Below are 20,357 nucleotides of genomic sequence, written 5' to 3' on the forward strand. Positions count from 1 at the left end.
GGAAACTCATATTAATAGTAGTAGCGTAACCGGCATAAGTTTTAAACACACAAGTACCGGGAAGCTCACATGCTTGTCTGGCTAAAGTTTACAAGGCAGCTTACGGGGGCTACGCTGAAGGTAGGAGGATTCAAGTTTCCGTATTTTAATACATCATGGCGGTGGGGCATTAGCATAAAATATCCAAGTGCACTCAGTAAATTGAAACCGAAGTTTCTATGGTCATACGATCTTCGGTGGAAGCAGAGCTTAATACTTCATGGTGTGGAGCTGAATTATTGATGTTAAATTGAATTGAGTCAGGAGTCTCTACTCTAGATCTTTATAGTAATATACGTGCTTTTTACTACAAAAGATGAGTGATTATTCTCTTTTTTCAGGAATTTCAGTTTTTATATTACTGAATTTCCTAAATAATTTAGAACGCCATTTTTTAACGAGCCAACCTGTTACGTCTACTAATTTTCTACCTTTTGTTGCTGAAAGCGTGTTACAAAGTAATATAATGTTCCCGTAACACTCAAGTCAGCCATCGCCTCTTGAAAGAGTCTTTTATACAGCCTCCTAAACAATTTCAAGGCGCATCTGTGCTACAAAATGAAGGGAAACAAACACCATACTTCATAAAGAGGGTTCATCTTGAATAGGGATTGCACTGCTATTTATGTTAAGTATTAGATAGGTACATACCTACCCCTGAATTTTTTTCGTAAGAAACGCTTGTTTAAGTGTACGCGAGCGTAATAATAAGAAAAATGGAAAATGTGGATTTTACGGATTTGCTTTGTTTTGTCATAGGTATATAGACGAAATAAATTACCTATATTTTGACTAGATTTTATTTGTTTGCTTTTGACAATTTTTGATAGGGGCAATAATAGTACGGTGGCTCCTTCGACATCAATGGATCTAAGCCTATAAGCAGCATTAATTTACTAAGTGTGGTTTTACAGTGACGCTTTCGCCAGCGCGGTTGGTAAGCGTCGCGGGCCATGAGCTTTGCGTCTCTTGGATCGTTACATAGTCGCGCGGATGGCCCACGCTGACGGCAATTCGGCCACCGCGCTTACCACCCGCGCGGACGGTAAGCGTCACTGTAAAACCAGCCTAAAGATTTGGGTACCTACTTAAATGCCTAATAGTGAATACCGAGATACTTACATACTTTTTATATCTGGATCTTTTAGTATATCTTTTAGTTTAAACTTTTCTTTCTGTATAATTCCCTACAGTTTTCATCTACAGTTACAGTTTTTCATCTATAAACGTAGGTTGTAATAGAAATTATAACAAAGGGTACTAAGTATTAAAAATTAAAATACTTTTTAATTAGGTTCTTGATATATAACAAGTGTAAATTAAAAATTTATAACCCCCCGACGATCCAAAGTATCAGAGTTTTCCAAAACATCATTTTCAAATAAATAATTATGTATCAAGGCAACGTCCATCTTGACAGCTTGACATTTGTCAATTGACATAATATTATGAACCTAACGGTTATGTAACCTTCTTTTCTACAAGAAAACTAGAAAAGAGCTGATAACTCTTAAACGGCTGCACCAATTTTTTTAGATTATAGCTAAGAACACTCTCGATCAAGCCACCTTTCAAACAAAAAAAACTAAATTAAAATCGGTTCATTCGTTTAGGCGCTACGATGCCACAGACAGATACACAGATACACAGAAACACAGACACACAGATACACAGATACACAGATACACACGTCAAACTTATAACACCCCTCTTTTTGGGTCGGGGGTTAAAAACTAGAACTTTCACAAAAAAATCGCTGGCTTAGAAATGCAGAAATCTTAAACGAGCTAATATTAGGATACAAACGTTCTTTCTAAATACAAAAAAAATATCATTACCTTTAAGTCGACGGCATAAAGATCAAAATTGAAATGCCTGAAAGTTTTATACAGCAAAGAAAAATTAGCAAAGTATTCAAGACCAAGTAGAACATAGGGTTGCCTATTAAAAGAAAATTAAGTATTCGCTAGCATTTTGATCCTCCGACGCTTTCATTAGCTCATCGAGTGAAGTATTTTAATTAATTAATAGCTTACAAAAATAATGTGAATAACAGGCAGCCTTGATAAAGATTTTTATTCATAGATCAATCTTCAATATTGTTTCAAAGCATAATATTATATAAGTGAAAACTTTATTAACAATAATAGACATAGAACATAAAAAATAATTACATTCATTTTTTTCAAATTAATTAATAAAGAGCTTACAACTACGTACACGGAACTACCTTAACAGTCGTGTTCAGTAGTGAGTCGGTGATGGATTGGTCAAGAAGATGATGACATAGAACTACGCTTCGCTGCTACGGATCATCATCATCATCATCGACGTCTACTGTTGGGCATAGGTCTCTTGCAAGGACTTTCATACGCCACAGTCTGGCGCAGCCTGAATCCAGCGGCTCCCTGCGACTCGTTTAAAAATCGATAGACACGGGGGTTCCAATATGCTAAAATGATGACCATGCACCGGAAAGCGCAGCGTTGAATGACCCTCTACTAGGTGGAGAGACGAGATCAAACGACTTGCTACGGATACGTTTCCGCAGGCAAAACTGATCTCAGAGGGCGCCACAAAAGGTCCGACTAATGTAAGCTGTCATCTTCATAGTTTCCTAAATTAACAGAACAATTTTTTTTTAACTATCGCGTTTCACAGCTCATTATAGCCTCCACAGTCCACAAATGACCTCTATGGCCGGTTCACTTATATGGTGCCTATCGGGATAAATGCCAGTGTGATCAATGCCAGACGCCGGACGATATTCTCGATGTTGCCAACCCTAGCAAGGCAGTTAACAAACGGAGGCGAAGAAATGTTATTGTTATAGTTATTACTCTGTTGTCTTTGTCGCTGGTAATAGCTGGCAACACTTTACTTGGCGTTTCGCGGGAAGTTCTTTATGGTGGCTGTGGTTTATGATTTTATTACGCCCTACTTTCTCTACTAGGTACCTACTGAAAATCTTTAAATATCTGGCCTATAATATTATTCTTGTTACGTGATACGTCCTATCTAATGTAATTTATATACCAAGGCTGATGCTGTGCCCGCATCTTCATCTTCGTGGATTTAGGTTTTTAATAATTCCATCGAATTTCTTTGATTTTCTGAAAAACAAGTAGATATCTGTCTCTAAGATGAAACTATCCCAAATTCACCAAATTTCGTCAAATTTGGTTTAATGGATAGGTCGTGAAAAGGGGAGACATACTTTCGCATTTATATATAATATTTGTCTGAATGAATTGAGTTATTAATGCTCGTTCAAAGATGAGCCGCTCGCTAGGAACTTTGATAGCCCCTTTGTAATATCAAAGAGATTATGTTTTGAATGAAATCGTATAAACTTTAAGCACCGATTACGAGGACAGTTTCCAAAAGCTTTATAACAATCATCATCACGAAATATTTCATCATTACACAAAGTAACGACTCTTCAGCTGCCATTTGCAACACATTTTTGTCGTAGATTTTGATGACGCCATTACATAGGGTAAACGGTCCGGTCATGGTCCATCCAACGCTGTCGTTCCAGAGAGATCTCGTAATGTGACCTCTAGAGTAGCCATTGAACATACTATTCTTAATTTTAAAAAAAAACACGATTACCCTGAATGGAAAACAAACAAAATAGTAAAAAAATCACATCGTCAAATGGGGCCACAGAGCCGCCGTATTTGAATTTTTCCAAAAAAAAATTATGGCTGGGATGTCATTTAGGATCAGGATGATTTTCACTATACCTGATTCTGTTTCAAGCATTTAGAAGTAAGGGTGGAATAAAGAAACTCATATTATACATACATGAACCCTAAAAACATATTATACACCTTTTTTGGGTAGTCGTGTAAAAAATAGTACCTATGGCAAAGGTATTTAATAATTATGGCGTTATTATTGTCTGACACAGTAAAAGCAGGTCCAGCGCTAAGTTCCTGGATCTGGTTCTGTGTTGGCATTATAGTCAATGTTCATACCTAGTTCATTTTCATCTGTTTGCTGTATGGCTTGTAAACCATCTTCAATCTCCTCACAGTCGTTTGTATCACAGCCTGAGGCTGGTTCACTGGTATCCGAAGATATACTAATGGTTTCACCCCAGATATCTTGATATGCTTCTGCACTATACAGTCATCTGAGTCACTAGAATAGAAATGAACATACCCTTCACTGTTTACTTCAAACTCGTCAGATCTATTTGCCTTATCAGGGCTCTGACGTTCTATCTCAGACTCGCCTACACCGTTTTCAAAGCCTTCCAAAGTTTTCTCTGTCTCATCTAATTGCTCTATTATAACAAAAAGCTCTACCAGTATCTTTGTACAACATTTTTAAGTTGAGGTCATTGTGCAAAACATTGCACGCTCTAATAATGTATCTAACTCTTCTCTGTATCGTTCGATTTAATTTAGCACACCCGGCGGTTGGCCTAACGTGGTTAATTTGGAAATAATTATTGCCTACACTCTCCCCTTGCGCTAGCAAAAAATCGACGAATGATACAACCGCCTTCTAATGCTTTCTTGATGGAATATTTTATTTGGATCTTTTCTTCATTAGGAGTAGAAGAAAATACGTGCGTAGCTTTTGTATTTTACTCAAAATAAATTCATTATTTGGAACTCCTTTGTTTTGTTATTAAATAACTTTTGGTTCTTATTGCTATTGAAGAATATCAAGGTTTTAAGAATGGTCTCTACTACCGTCTTGCAATGACTTCTGTCAATTGAAAATGAATTGGCGAAGGATGTCCAGGATATCCCTCGCCAATTTCATTTTTAATTAATATGCAATAATAGCTATTTGATTCACAAGTGTATTTTCGACGTATCTACCTTATTTATTTCCTTTAATGTTTTTATCTTTAGTCTTTCTCCTTATCTTTAGTCTTTAGTCGTTGTAGTTCCTGCAACATACTCTTCATCTTGCCATCGACGTATTTCTACAATTTAAGTATCATGGTCTCCTTTAGTGTTTTTTATCCTTTCCAAAATATGTAAATAGAATTAGACATCGTTCCATAAATACAATATATCTTAGAAATTGTCTATCTCTAAAACGTATCTAAGGTGATTTCTTTTTAAACTTGGACGCGTCAAAACAATAAATATTTGCTACGTTTGCGGTTGTTCCCAAATGGAATTAATACTAACGTATTTCAAAGCAAAGTTTCGCTCGCATAGGCTTTTTATTTCAATTACAAATCCAACATACCCGTGTGCCCGTGTCGGCTTTAAACCAACGCTCGCATCGACGTGTAAACCTATATTTCGTATAAACATTGGTTGCAAAAGCCGAACAATATTCCGATGTACAAGTATTATGTACCGTACACTGCAGTCACAGAGATTGACTCGGCAGGCATTGTTTGTGGAGCTCACTCGCAATCACTCAAAAGTACTGTCAGCTAGTGATGTGCCCACTGTTGATATTTGATAGTGTCGACAAAAAGTGCTAGCAATCTCGTGATATCAAGCTATGAGCATTTAATAGACTTTTTAAAAGAGTAAAATTAATTTGGTATTACAAATTATTTTGAGCTAAGCATGACTACTACATTAATAAAAGTTAAGAGGTAGGAAGCTTCAGCTATGGCTAGTTACCACTCTACCAGCTAGCAGTGGCGCGTTCAAGTACGATGCAGCGTAGAAACCGATAAGGGTTTATTAAACCTCCATATCCCTTCCAAGATAGCTCGCTTCCTTTCGCTTTGTAGACTGCATCATCATTTAGCACTAAGTGAGATCACAGTCATAGGGTATAACTTGTAAATTGGGAATAAAAAAAGATTACTACGACTTTAGAACTTAATATTATGTCCTGTCCAATTTCGCACAAAAGGCATACAACGAGCATGACATAGTTTGACACAGTGCAGGGCAAAGCAAATCTTATAAAATATGAAAATGGCACAAGCACGAGTGATGAGGCCTACGTATGTAAGACACGGCTAACATCGCTTGCATTGGTATAGTACCTACTCTTCCACGCGACGATAGCATAAGTTTTTATACAAGGACCATTGTCCATTTCCATATCGATGAAAATCACATCACATTTTCAACTAGGTACTAAGGATAGAGAAGGGGTGGCTTAAGAACTAAAAGCACAGCGTACCTAGATACACAACCCACAAAAGGTTTTCTCTACAACTCCGCACAATGGTAGAACACGAGCATTGTTACCCTTGTTTTAATAAAGAAAGAATATCATAATAACAGATTCAGATTCTGCTATTGAAAATATGCATCTCATTTTCCCATTCAGAGTGCCAGACTACGTTGCAGTTTCATTATCTTCTTTTTAATTTATTTTCGTATCGAAGTTCTACATTTTCACGAGCTCTCGGTTCAAACATTTTTATTGTTAAGTGCAATAAAAGAAATGTAGTTTTGATGATTAAACGAACTTACCTGAAGTGAAGTTCTATCCCAATTATACGAGTTGCTTCGTCCGAAGAGATTAGGTATACATTGTAGTAATACGTCAAAGTATTGCCTTTCTACCACTTGTTTGAAAGCAGAAAATCTGCACTTCTATTTTTTGTATTTTTTGTTGGTACCACTGGAGCGTTCCCATCTTATTTAGTTGAAAGCCTGCCTGGAACATTAATATTTCACTTATCAGGGGTCCTAGGGCTGGGAGGGACCTAATCTCTTCGGACGAAGCAACTCGTATAATTGGGATAGAACTTCACTTCAGGTAAGTTCGTTTAATCATCAATTATACCTCATTGCTTCGTCCTTTGAGATTAGGTATACATTGTAGATTTTGAAAGATAGTGAAATATTAAAACACTTCTAGGTTTAATAATATTGTATTTATATTATCAATTTTGACAAGCAAAATAAAGCCAAAAATAAATAAAAGATATTATCATAATTACGGTTACTTCATCCGTATTTAAGTAGATACTTAGTGATTTTTATAATCACTGTATTATAAGTAAAAATAAAATACTTTTAAAGCTGCTGATTCAAATTTATTTTACTTAAAATAAATTTTAATCAGCTGCTCAGTGTTCCAGATTGATTTATGAATAATAAATAATAATAAATAATAGGAGTGATAGAGCAATCTGATTAGATTGATCACATTGAATACCTCTACGATAAACTCTGGCACACAGCATAGAGTTGCCCACGCTAAGGCCGCTGTATTTCGTATTAGGTATATCAATATTGATACCTTTACTGTGAGCTGCGGAGGTAGCTGCATGCCTGACGGAATAAGCGAAAAAAAAAATATATAGAAGTATTATATTTTTATCCACTGACTGATACTGTTCGTAGATACCGATTTATGCGGACTCTTAAATCTTACTATTGTAATGGGGCATTTTTTTTTTTTTTTTTTATTTCGTAGGGGTTACATTCTATCGATGTATTCTAACAATGTTTCTGCTGGATAAAGTTATCTTCGGTGAATGTTTATTAGAAAGGAACATTTAGGCAAGGTTGAGCTGAATCTGGGTATGACGATCTTGTTAGGTCATGTATTTCTACTGATGTTTGTTAAATTAATATTATTATTAACAATTACACTACGTATCTAAATTAATTTTCAAAATATGGTTTGCACCTTATGTGTAATTATACCAGCATGAGTAATGTGACGTTAATCAAATATTCTAAATTCAAATTGTTATTTGGATTCCAATTAACAAAAATTCTAAAACTATGGACAGATCTCATGGTATAACAACATCAAATCTTGAGACTGGAGGACGATGAAAAAACAGACGTTACTCTCGAACCTAGGATCAACGATAGAGCTGAGCCATGGCTGTGTTTTATGAACCCATCAAGCTTATAGCCTGACCGGCTAATTCAGATAGACATTTTCATCGGAGTTGACGCTTCATAATATACAATATACCTTTATTTCAGGACACAGAGTTCGTTCTGTCGTGTGCACCTATTTTTTTTTTTTTTTTTTACAAAAAACTAACCCAACACCATCTTGCGAAGTTGATCATAATATATACAAAGATGACGGTGCTACGCTCCTCTCTACCTAGTAGTACCGTCTTGATAACTTCCATGCAACCAACATAATATGCAATCAACAGGGTGGCACCGAGCAAAAACTAGTTATTATTATAAATCTCCTGTGAGCTTCACAGCATAATTATAGATTTTGATATTCTCGTAAGAAGTGGACATCTAACTCCATCTATATAGTTAAACTAGTGTTTTGCTCGGTGCGCGAGCTGCTAAAGCAGCTCGCGTGACGTGGTTAGGTTTTACTATATTGTATTAAACAGAATTTATTTATTAAGATACGCAATTCACTCTGCAATACCTATAAAACGACACCCATATCAGATTTTTTCTTAAAAGTGCATGTTCGCCATCTTGGATTTGAAAAGAAATGTCGTTATCAAAACCAGCACCCTGGAAAACTCTAAAAACGACATCCATATCATTTTTTGTAAATACGGGGTAGTCGAGGTTAATAAAGTAGGGTGCGTGGGTGCGCGGACCACTAAAGTGGTCCGCGAGCATGCAGAGATTCTTTCACCGAGAAGACCTTCTGATCCTGATCATCTTTTTCCAAGAAACGACTCTTCCATCTTTTATAGCCTCCGAGATAGACACCGACGAAATTTGTACAGCGGCCATCTTGTTTTTCCAAATTATTCCAATTTGTCTATCAATCGTTTACAACACTCTTCAAAGATTGCGAGTTTCAACGAAATCGGTTGGAAAACAAAAGAGTTGCAAAAATCATATAGGCCGCCATCTTGTTTTTCTGAAATGTCATAATTTTCCCCTACTCATATCACGCATCCAAACATATCTCCCTTACATCAATGTATCGTTTTCTGTCTCTTTCTAGGAGAATGAGACATTCAATATTCGCCATACAAAATGTATGGGAAAATAAATTCCGCCATTTTGAATTTTTTTTCTATTCATCGAGTAGACCTTCGGACCCTGATCATCTCTTGCCAAGAAACCACACTTCCATCTTTTATACCCTCCGAGCTGGACACCGGCGAAATTTGTATGGCGGCCATCTTTTCTTCGTCATTTTGAATTTTTTTTCAGCTTTTTGGCAATTGGATGATGTCATGAATGACATTTGCTCGAGCACCCTCCACCTATCTTCAATACCTTAAGCGGGCCCTTCACCCGTCTCCGATATCCTCAATCATCAGCTCTCTCCATAATTTTGGCTTACTAAGTTTTTGTTTTCTATCTGACACCATCAGTGAAAAAAAAAATTTTCATACAAAATTTTACAGGAGTTTTCTAGTTGAAAATCTCGAAAATCTCCCCAAAAGTGGCAACACCGGTTGCATATCTCCATACTGCAAGCCGAGATACACAATCGATTCATACATTCTGACTTTCCAAAATGTTGCCAACTGCCTCAAAAACGTGATCAAAATTTCGAAAAATTAAAAAAAATACAAAATGGCCGCCAACTCGTTTCACAGAAAGATTTTACACGGTTTTATAATTTTCCTATTAACTACAGAATATACCGCTCCCGATGACGTTTCAATCTTTCCTCTTGCTCGCACCCACGCGAAAGGGGATACCGTGAAAAAGACCATGTCGAAAATCACTTTTTCTTTGATAAATTCTAGTGTTGCCAGTCTCCGGCAACAAAAATACCCAAAAGTCATTTGTACAAGCATAACACATAATCGCTCATACTCGAATTTTGCGAAAAGTCCGTATTTCGATTTTTTACAATTTCCCGAAAATCTTGAAATTTCCCTAAAAATGGGGTAATTTTTTTCCTCCAATCTATACCTCGAGCCTATACGTATAATCGCTTGATAGAAGCCGAATCGCTCCGATTTTGCCAACTTTGAGATATTTAACTTTTAAAATTGCGTTTTTTCGTACCTCGAACAAAACGGCCGCCATGACAGTCGCCATCTTGAATTTTTAAAAACCACTCCCGTTCTGTCAAAATACAGGATAATCATGGGCGAAACAAAAAAAAAATAATTATCCTCGATCACTCCGTATCGGATCTGTGGCGCCGCGGTTCGGGGTCGAAAAATCAAAAATTTTAAAACGCTACGGCTCGGCCGCCATCTTGTTTTTCCAATTTTTTTCACATATTCTCTTAACCGTTTACTACATTCTTTGATAATTGCGAGTTTGAACGGAGTCCCTTAAAAAACAAAGGAGCTGCAAAAATCACATCGGCCGCCATCTTGTTTTTCCGAAATGTCATAATTTTTCCCCAGAGGGTTTTGGAAACCAAACACAACTCCCCTACATCACTATATCATTTTCCGTCTCCTTCTAGGAGAACAATTATGTCAATGAGTGAGTCAGTGAGTGAGTGGTAATCGAGCTATATATAGTATAACTAGTATTTTGCTCGGTGCGCGAGCTGCTAAAGCAGCTCGCGTGACGTGGTTAGGTTTATGAGTTGTATTAAACCGATTTTTTTTATTAAGATACACAAATTACCCCGAAAACCCCATAAAACGACACTTATATCAATTTTTTTCTTAAAAACTGCACGCCCGCCATCTTGGATTTAAAAATAAATGTCGTTATCAAAATCAGCACCCTGGAAAACTCTGAAAACAACATCCATATCATTTTTTGTAAAAACGGGGTAGTTGAGGTTAATAAAGTAGGGTGCGTGGGTGCGCGGACCACTAAAGTGGTCCGCGAGCATGCAGAGTTTGTTTCACCGAGTAGACCTTCGGACCCTGATCATCTTTTGCCAAGAAACCACTCTTCCATCTTTTATAGCCTCCGAGATAGACACCGACGAAATTTTTACGGCGGCCATCTTGTTATTCCAAAATTTTCCACTTTTTCTATTAATCGTTTACTACATTCTTCAAAGATTGCGAGTTTCAACGAAATCGGTTGGAAAACAAAAGAGTCGCAAAAATCATACAGGCCGCCATCTTGTTTTTCTGAAATGTCATAATTTTTGCCCTACTCGCCTCCCCCACCCAAACACATCTCCCCTACATTATTGTATCGTTTTCTGTCTCTTTCTAGGAGAATGAGACATTCAATATTCGCCATACAAAATGTATGGGAAAATAAATTCCGCCATTTTGAATTTTTTTTCTATTCATCGAGTAGACCTTTGGATCCTGATCCTCTTTTGCCAAGAAACCGCACCTCCATCTTTTATACCCTCCGAGCTGGACGCCGGCGAAATTTGTATGGCGGCCATCTTTTCTTCGCTATTTTGAATTTTTTTTCAGCTTTTTGGCAATTGGATGATGTCATGAATGACATTTGGTCGAGCACCCCCCACCTATCTTCAATACCTTGAGCGGACCCTTCACCCGTCTCCGACATCCTCGATCATCAGCTCTCTCCATAATTTTGGCTTACTAAGTTTTTGTTTTCTATACGACAGCATCAGTGAAAAAAAAATTTTTCATACAAAATTTTACAGGAGTTTCTTAGTTGAAAATCTCGAAAATCTCCCCAAAAGTGGCAACACCGGTTGCATATCTCCATACTGCCAGCCGAGATACACAATCGATTCGTACATATTGACTTTCCAAAATGTTGCCAACTGCCTCAAAAACGTGATCAAAATTTCGAAAAATTAAAAAAAATACAAAATGGCCGCCAACTCATTTCACAGAAAGATTTTACACGGTTTCATAATTTTTCTATTAACTACAGGACATACTGCTTCCGATGACGTTTCAATCTTTCCTCTCGCTCGCACCCACGCGAAAGGGGATACCGTGAAATAGACCGTGTCGAAAATCACTTTTACTTTGATAAATTCCAGTGTTGCCAGTCTCCGGTGACAAAAATACCCAAATGTCATTTGTACGAGCAAAACACGTAATCACTCATACTCGGATTTTGCTAAAAGTGCGTATTTCTATTTTTTACAATTTCCCGAAAATCTTGAATTTTCCCTAAAAATGGGGTAATTTTTTCCCACCGATCTATACCGCGAGTCAATACGTACAACCGCTTCATAGAAGCCGAATCGCTCCGATGTCGCCAACTTTGAGATATTTAACTTTTAAAATTGCGTTTTTTCGTACCTCGAACAAAACGGCCGCCATGACAGCCGCCATCTTGAATTTTTTTAAATCACTCCCGTTTCGTCAAAATACAGGATAATCGTGGGAGAAACCAAGAAAAATAATTATCCTCGAGTACCCCGTTTCGGATCTGTGGCGCCGCGGTTCGGGGTCGAAAAATGAAAATTTTGAAAACGCTACGGCTCGGCCGCCATCTTGTTTTTCCAATTTTTTCCACATTTTCTGTTAATCATTTACTACTTTCTACAAAGTTTGCAAAATTCAACAAAATCGATTGGAAAACAACGGAGCTGCAAAAATCACATCGGCCGCCATCTTGTTTTTCTGAAATGTCATAATTTTTCCCCAGTCGAATCCCCCATCCAAACACAACTCCCCTTCATCACTATATCATTTTCCGTCTCTTTCTAGGAGAACAATTATGTCAATGAGTCAGTGAGTGAGTGGTAATTGAGCTATATATAGTATAACTAGTTTTTGCTCGGTGCGCGAGCTGCTAAAGCAGCTCACGTGACGTGGTAAGGTTAACTTTATTATATGAAACCAAATTGATTTATTAAGATACATAATTCACCCCGAAAAACCCCATAAAATGACAGGCATTTCTATTTTTTGTAGAAAATGTAAGTCCGCCATCTTGGATTTGAAAATAAATGTCATCATCAAAATCAGCACCCTGGAAAACCCTGAAAACGATATCCATATTATTTTTTTGTAAATTAGGATAATAATTTAGTAGGGTGCGTGGGTGCGCGGACCACTAAAGTGGTCCGCGAGCATGCAGAGTTTGTTCCACCGAGTAGACCTTCGGACCCTGATCATCTTTTGCCAAGAAACCACACTTCCATCTTTTATAGCCTCCGAGATAGACACCGACGAAATTTGTACGGCGGCCATCTTGTTTTTCCAAAATTTTTCACTTTTTCTATTAATCGTTTACTACATTCTTCAAAGATTGCGAGTTTCAACGAAATCGGTTGGAAAACAAAAGAGTTGCAAAAATCATATAGGCCGCCATCTTGTTTTTCTGAAATGTCATAATTTTCCCCTACTCGCCTCCCCCATCCAAACACATCTCCCATACATCAATGTATCGTTTTCTGTCTCTTTCTAAGAGAATGAGGCATTCAATATTCGCCATATAAAATGTATGGAAAAAAAAAGTTCCGCCATTTTGGATTTTTTTTCTATTCATCGAGTAGACCTTCGGATTCTGATCATCTCTTGCCAAGAAACCTCACTTCCATCTTTTATACCTTCCGAGCTGGACACCAGCGAAATTTGTATGGCGGCCATCTTTTCTTCGCCATTTTGAATTTTTTTTCAGCTTTTTGGCAATTGGATGACGTCATGAATGACATTTGCTCGAGCACCCCCCACCTATCTTCAATACCTCAAGCGGGCCCTCCGCCCGTCTCCGAAACCCTCAATCATCAGCTCTCTCCATAATTTTGGCTTACTAAGTTTTTGTTTTCTATACGACACCATCAGTGAAAAAAAAAAATTTCATACAAAATTTTACAGGAGTTTCTTAGTTGAAAATCTCGAAAATCTCCCCAAAAGTGGCAACACCGGTTGCATATCTCCATACTGCCAGCCGAGATACACAATCGATTCATACATATTGACTTTCCAAAATGTTGCCAACTGCCTCAAAAACGTGATCAAAATTTCGAAAAATTCAAAAAATTACAAAATGGCCGCCAACTCGTTTTGCAAAAATAAATTACATCGTTGTACAACTTTTCCAATAACTACAGGATATACCGCTCCCGATGACGTTTCAATCTCTCCTCTCGCTCGCACCCACGCGAAACGATCGCCCCTGAAAAAAGACAATGTCGAAAATCAATTTTTCTTTGATAAATTCCAGTGTTGCCAGTCTTCGGCGACAAAAATACCCAAATGTCATTTGTACGAGCAAAACACATAATCGCTCATACTCAGATTTTTCAAAAAGCCCGTATTTCGATTTTTTACAATTTCCCGAAAATCTTGAAATTTCCCCAAAAAATGGGGTAATTTTTTTCCTCCAATCTATACCTCGAGCCTATACGTACAATCGCTTCATAGAAGCCGAATCGCTCCGATGTTGCCAACTTTGAGATATTCAACTTTTAAAATTGCGTTTTTTCGTACCTCTAACATAACGGCCGCCACGACAGCCGCCATCTTGAATTTTTGAAAACCACTCCCGTTTTGTCAAAATACAGGATAATCGTGGGCGAAACAAGAAAAAATAATTATCATCAATTACCCAGTTTCGGATCTGTGGCGCCGCGGTTCGGGGTCGAAAAATCAAAATTTTTAAAACGCTACGGCTCGGCCGCCATCTTGTTTTTCCAATTTTTTCTACTTTTTCTGTTAACCGTTTACTACATTCTTTAATAGTTGCGAGTTTGAACGGAGTCCCTTAAAAAACAAAGGAGCTGCAAAAATCACGTCGGCCGCCATCTTGTTTTTCCGAAATGTCATAATTTTTCCCCAGTCGACTCCCCCATCCGAACACAACTCCCCTACATCATTATATCATTTTCCGTCTCCTTCTAGGAGAACAATTATGTCAATGAGTCAGTGAGTGAGTGGTAATCGAGCTATATATAGTATAACTAGTGTTTTGCTCGGTGCGCGAGCTGCTAAAGCAGCTCGCGTGACGTGGTTGGGTTAACTTTATTATATTAAACCAAATTTATTTATTAAGACACACAATTCACCCCGAAAACCCCATGATAGACACCCATACCAATTTTTTTCTTAAAAAGTGCATGTCCGCCATCTTGGATTTCAAAATAAATGTCGTTATCAAAATCAGCGCCCTGGAAAACTCCGAAAACGACATCCATATCATTTTTTGTAAAAATGGGGTAGTTGAGGTTAATAAAGTAGGGTGCGTGGGTGCGCGGACCACTAAAGTGGTCCGCGAGCATGCAGAGTTTGTTCCACCGAGTAGACCTTCGGACCCTGATTATCTTTTGCCGAGAAACCACTCTTCCATCTTTTATAGCCTCCGAGATAGACAACGACGAAATTTGTACGGCGGCCATCTTGTTTTTCCAAAATTTTCCACTTTTTTTATTAATCGTTTACTACTTTCTTCAAAGGTTGCGAGTTTCAACGAAATCGGTTGGAAAACAAAAGAGTTGCAAAAATCACGTCGGTCGCCATCTTGTTTTTCTGAAATGTCATAATTTTTCCCTACTTGCCTCCCCCACCCGAACACATCTCCCCTACATTATCGTATCGTTTTCCGTCTCTTTCTAGGAGAATGAGACATTCAATATTCGCCATACAAAATGTATGGGAAAATAAATTCCGCCATTTTGAATTTTTTTTCTATTCATCGAGTAGACCTTTGGATCCTGATCCTCTTTTGCCAAGAAACCGCACCTCCATCTTTTATACCCTCCGAGCTGGACGCCGGCGAAATTTGTATGGCGGCCATCTTTTCTTGGCCATTTTGAATTTTTTTTCAGCTTTTTGGCAATTGGATGATGTCATGAATGACATTTGGTCGAGCACCCCCCACCTATCTTCAATACCTTGAGCGGACCCTTCACCCGTCTCCGACATCCTCGATCATCAGCTATTTCCAAATTTTTCCTCGATTTTTTTTTTGTTTTCTATACGACACCATCAGTGAAAAAAAAAAATTTCATACAAAATTTTACAGGAGGAGTTTTTGGGGAAAATCTCGAAAATCTCCCCAAATGTGGCAACACTGTTTACATATTTCGATACTGCTGGTTGAGTCACACAATCGATTGATACATGTCGACTTTCCAAAATGTTGCCAACTGCCTCAAAAACGTGATCAAAATTTCGAAAAATTAAAAAAAATACAAAATGGTCGCCAACTCGTTTCACAGAAAGATTTTACACGGTTTCATAATTTTCCTATTAACTACAGGATATACCGCGCCCGATGACGTTTCAATCTTTCCTCTCGCTCGCACCCACGCGAAATGATCGTCCCTGAAAAAAGACAATGTCGAAAATCACTTTTTTTTGATAAATTCCAGTGTTGCCAGTCTCCGGCAACAAAAATACCCAAATGTCATTTGTACGAGCAAAACACATAATCGCTCATACTCGGATTTTGCGAAAAGTCCGTATTTCGATTTTTTACATTTTCGCAAAAATCTTGAAATTTCCCGAAAAATGGGGTATTTTTCCCCCACCAATCTATACCTCAAGTTCATACGTACAATCGCTTCATAGAAGCCGAACCGCTCCGATGTTGCCAACTTTGACATATTCGAATTTTAAAATTGCGTTTTTTCGTACCTCGAACAAAACGACCGCCATGACAGCCGCCATCTTGAATTTTTAAAAACCACTCCCGTTCTGTCAAAATACAGGATAATCGTGGGCGAAATAGGAAAAAATAATTATCCTCGATTACCCCGTTTCGGATCTGTGGCACCGCGGTTCGGGGTCGAAAAATCAAAATTTTAAAAACGCTACGGCTCGGCCGCCATCTTGATTTTCCAATTTTTTTCACATTTTTTGTTAACCGTTTACTACATTCTTTAATAATTGCGAGTTTGAACGGAGTCCCTTAAAAAACAAAGGAGCTGCAAAAATCACGACGGCCGCCATCTTGTTTTTCCGAAATGTCATAATTTTTCCCCAGTCGAATCCCGCATCCGAACACATTTCCCCTACATCATTATATCATTTTCCGTCTCTTTCTAGGAGAACAATTATGTCAATGAGTCAGTGAGTGGTAATCGAGCTATATATAGTATAACTAGTATTTGCTCGGTTCGCGAGCTGCTAAAGCAGCTCGCGTGACGTGGTTAGGTTTTACTTTATTATATTAAACCGAATTTATTTATGAAGATACGCAATTCACCCCGAAAACCCCATGAAACGGCACCCATATCAATTTTTTTCTTAAAAAATGCATGTCCGCCATCTTGGATTTCAAATTAAATGTCGTTATCACAATCAGCACCCTGGGAAAACCCTGAAAACGATATCCATATCGATTTTTGGTGAAAAGTGTAAGTCCGCCATCTTGGATTTTAAAATGAATGTCAGTATTAAAATCAGCACCCTGGAAACCCCTGCAAACAACATCCATATCAATTTTTGTAAAAATGGGGTAGTTGAGGATAATAATTTAGTAGGGTGCGTGGGTGCGCGGACCACTAAAGTGGTCCGCGAGCAAGCAGAGTGTTTATTTTTAGTAAAAAGTATAAGTCCGCCATTTGGGATTTGAAAATGAATGTCATCATCATAATCAGCGCTCTGGAAAACCCTGAAATCGACACCCATATCAATTTTTTTCTTAAAAAGTGCATGTCCGCCATCTTGGATTTCAAAATAAATGTCGTTATCAAAATCAGCGCCCTGGAAAACTCTGAAAACGACATCCATATCATTTTTTGTAAAAACGGGGTAGTTGAGGTTAATAAAGTAGGGTGCGTGGGTGCGCGGACCACTAAAGTGGTCCGCGAGCATGCAGAGTTTGTTCCACCGAGTAGACCTTCGGACCCTGATTATCTTTTGCCCAGAAACCACTCTTCTATCTTTTATAGCCTCCGAGATAGACAACGACGAAATTTGTACGGCGGCCATCTTGTTTTTCCAAAATTTTCCACTTTTTTTATTAATCGTTTACTACTTTCTTCAAAGGTTGCGAGTTTCAACGAAATCGGTTGGAAAACAAAAGAGTTGCAAAAATCACGTCGGTCGCCATCTTGTTTTTCTGAAATGTCATAATTTTTCCCTACTCGCCTCCCCCACCCGAACACATCTCCCCTACATTATCGTATCGTTTTCCGTCTCTTTCCAGGAGAATGAGACATTCAATATTCGCCATACAAAATGTATGGGAAAATAAATTCCGCCATTTTGAATTTTTTTTCTATTCATCGAGTAGACCTTCGGATCCTGATCCTCTTTTGCCAAGAAACCGCACCTCCATCTTTTATACCCTCCGAGCTGGACGCCGGCGAAATTTGTATGGCAGCCATCTTTTCTTCGCCATTTTGAATTTTTTTTCAGCTTTTTGGCAATTGGATGATGTCATGAATGACATTTGGTCGAGCACCCCCCACCTATCTTCAATACCTTGAGCGGACCCTTCACCCGTCTCCGACATCCTCGATCATCAGCTATTTCCAAATTTTTCCTCGATTTTTTTTTTGTTTTCTATACGAAACCATCAGTGAAAAAAAATAATTTCATACAAAATTTTACAGGAGGAGTTTTTGGGGAAAATCTCGAAAATCTCCCCAAATGTGGCAACACTGTTTACATATTTCGATACTGCCGGTTGAGTCACACAATCGATTCATACATGTCGACTTTCCAAAATGTTGCCAACTGCCTCAAAAACGTGATCAAAATTTCGGAAAATTTGAAGAAAATACAAAATGGCCACCAACTCGTTTCACAGAAAGATTTTACACTGTTTCATAATTTTCCTATTAACTACAGGATATACCGCTCCCGATGACGTTTCAATCTCTCATCTCGCTCGCACCCACGCGAAAGGGGATACCGTGAAAAAGACCGTGTCGAAAATCACTTTTTCTTTGATAAATTCCAGTGTTGCCAGTCTCCGGCGACAAAAATACCGAAATGTCATTTGTATGATCAAAACACATAATCGCTCATACTCGGATTTTGCGAAAAGTCCGTATTTCGATTTTTTTCAATTTCCCGAAAATCTTGAAATTTCCCCAAAAAATGGGGTAATTTTTTTCCTCCAATCTATACCTCGAGCCTATACGTACAATCGCTTCATAGAAGCCGAATCGCTCCGATGTTGTCAACCTTGGGATATTTAACTTTAAAAATTGCGTTTTTTCGTACCTCTAACATAATGGCCGCCACGACAGCCGCCATCTTGAATTTTTAAAAACTACCCCCATTCCGTCAAAATTAAGGATAATCGTGGGCGAAACCAGAAAAAAATTATAAGTTTCAATTTCCCGTTTCGGATCTGTGGCGCCGCGGTTAGGGATCGAAAAATGAAAATTTTGAAAACGCTCCAGCTCGGCCGCTATTTTGTTTTTCCAATTTTTTCTACCTTTTCTATTAACCGTTTACTACTTTCCTAAATAGTTGCGAGTTTAAACAAAATCGGTTGGAAAACAACGGAGCTGCAAAAATCACGTCGGCCGCCATCTTGTTTTTCCGAAATGTCATAATTTTTCCCCAGAGGACTCCCGAATCCGACCACATCTCCCCTACATCATTATATCATTTTCCGTCTCTTTCTAGGAGAACAATTATGTCAATGAGTCAGTCAGTCAGTGGTAATCGAGCTATATATAGTATAACTAGTTTTTGCTCGGTGCGCGAGCTGCTAAAGCAGCTCACGTGACGTGGTAAGGTTAACTTTATTATATAAAACCAAATTGATTTATTAAGATACATAATTCACCCCAAAAAACCCCATAAAATGACAGGCATTTCTATTTTTTGTATAAAATGTAAGTCCGCCATCTTGGATCTGAAAATAAATGTCATTATCAAAATCAGCACCCTGGAAAACCCTGAAAACGATATCCATATTATTTTTTTTTAAATTAGGATAATAATTTAGTAGGGTGCGTGGGTGCGCGGACCACTAAAGTGGTCCGCGAGCATGCAGAGTTTGTTTCACCGAGTAGACCTTCGGACCCTGATCATCTTTTGCCAAGAAACCACTCTTCCATCTTTTATAGCCTCCGAGATAGACACCGACGAAATTTGTACGGCGGCCATCTTGTTTTTCCAAAATTTTCCACTTTTTCCATTAATCGTTTGGTACTTTCTTCAAAGATTGTGAGTTTCAGCGAAATCGGTTGGAAAACAAAAGAGTTGCTAAAATCACGTCAGTCGCCATCTTGTTTTTCTGAATTGTCATAATTTTTCCCTACTCATATCGCGCATCCGAACATATCTCCTATACATCAATGTATCATTTTCCGTCTCTTTCTAGGAGAATGAGACATTCATAATCGCCATACAAAATGTATGGAAAATTAAATTCCGCCATTTTGAATTTTTTTTCTATTCATCGAGTAGACCTTCGGATCCTGATCATCTTCTTCCAAGAAACCACACTTCCATCTTTTATACCCTCCGAGCTGGAGACCGGCGAAATTTGTATGGCGGCCATCTTGTTTTTCCAAAATTTTCCACTTTTTCTATTAATCATTTGGTACTTTCTTCAAAGATTGTGAGTTTCAGCGAAATCGGTTGGAAAACAAAAGAGTTGCAAAAATCACGTCAGTCGCCATCTTGTTTTTCTGAATTGTCATAATTTTTTCCGTCTCTTTCTAGGAGAATGAGACATTCA

General features: G+C 38.0%; 1 protein-coding gene and 1 long non-coding RNA gene across 2 annotated transcripts in view; both read right to left on the minus strand.

Moving 5' to 3' along the window:
* LOC123873201 (protein sprint) overlaps window positions 1-20,357 on the minus strand; it is a 347,503-nt gene that overhangs the window by 216,432 nt on the left and 110,714 nt on the right. The gene's annotated exons all lie outside the window — the stretch shown is intronic.
* On the minus strand, window positions 2,589-5,610 carry LOC123873218. The gene is made up of 3 exons (XR_006797638.1): window positions 5,600-5,610; window positions 4,206-4,210; window positions 2,589-2,656 (listed from the first exon to the last, which is right to left on the minus strand). It is a non-coding gene; the product is annotated as an uncharacterized LOC123873218 (long non-coding RNA).

Source organism: Maniola jurtina, chromosome 16, assembly GCF_905333055.1.
Source record: "Maniola jurtina chromosome 16, ilManJurt1.1, whole genome shotgun sequence".
Taxonomy (NCBI): Eukaryota; Metazoa; Arthropoda; class Insecta; order Lepidoptera; family Nymphalidae; genus Maniola; species Maniola jurtina.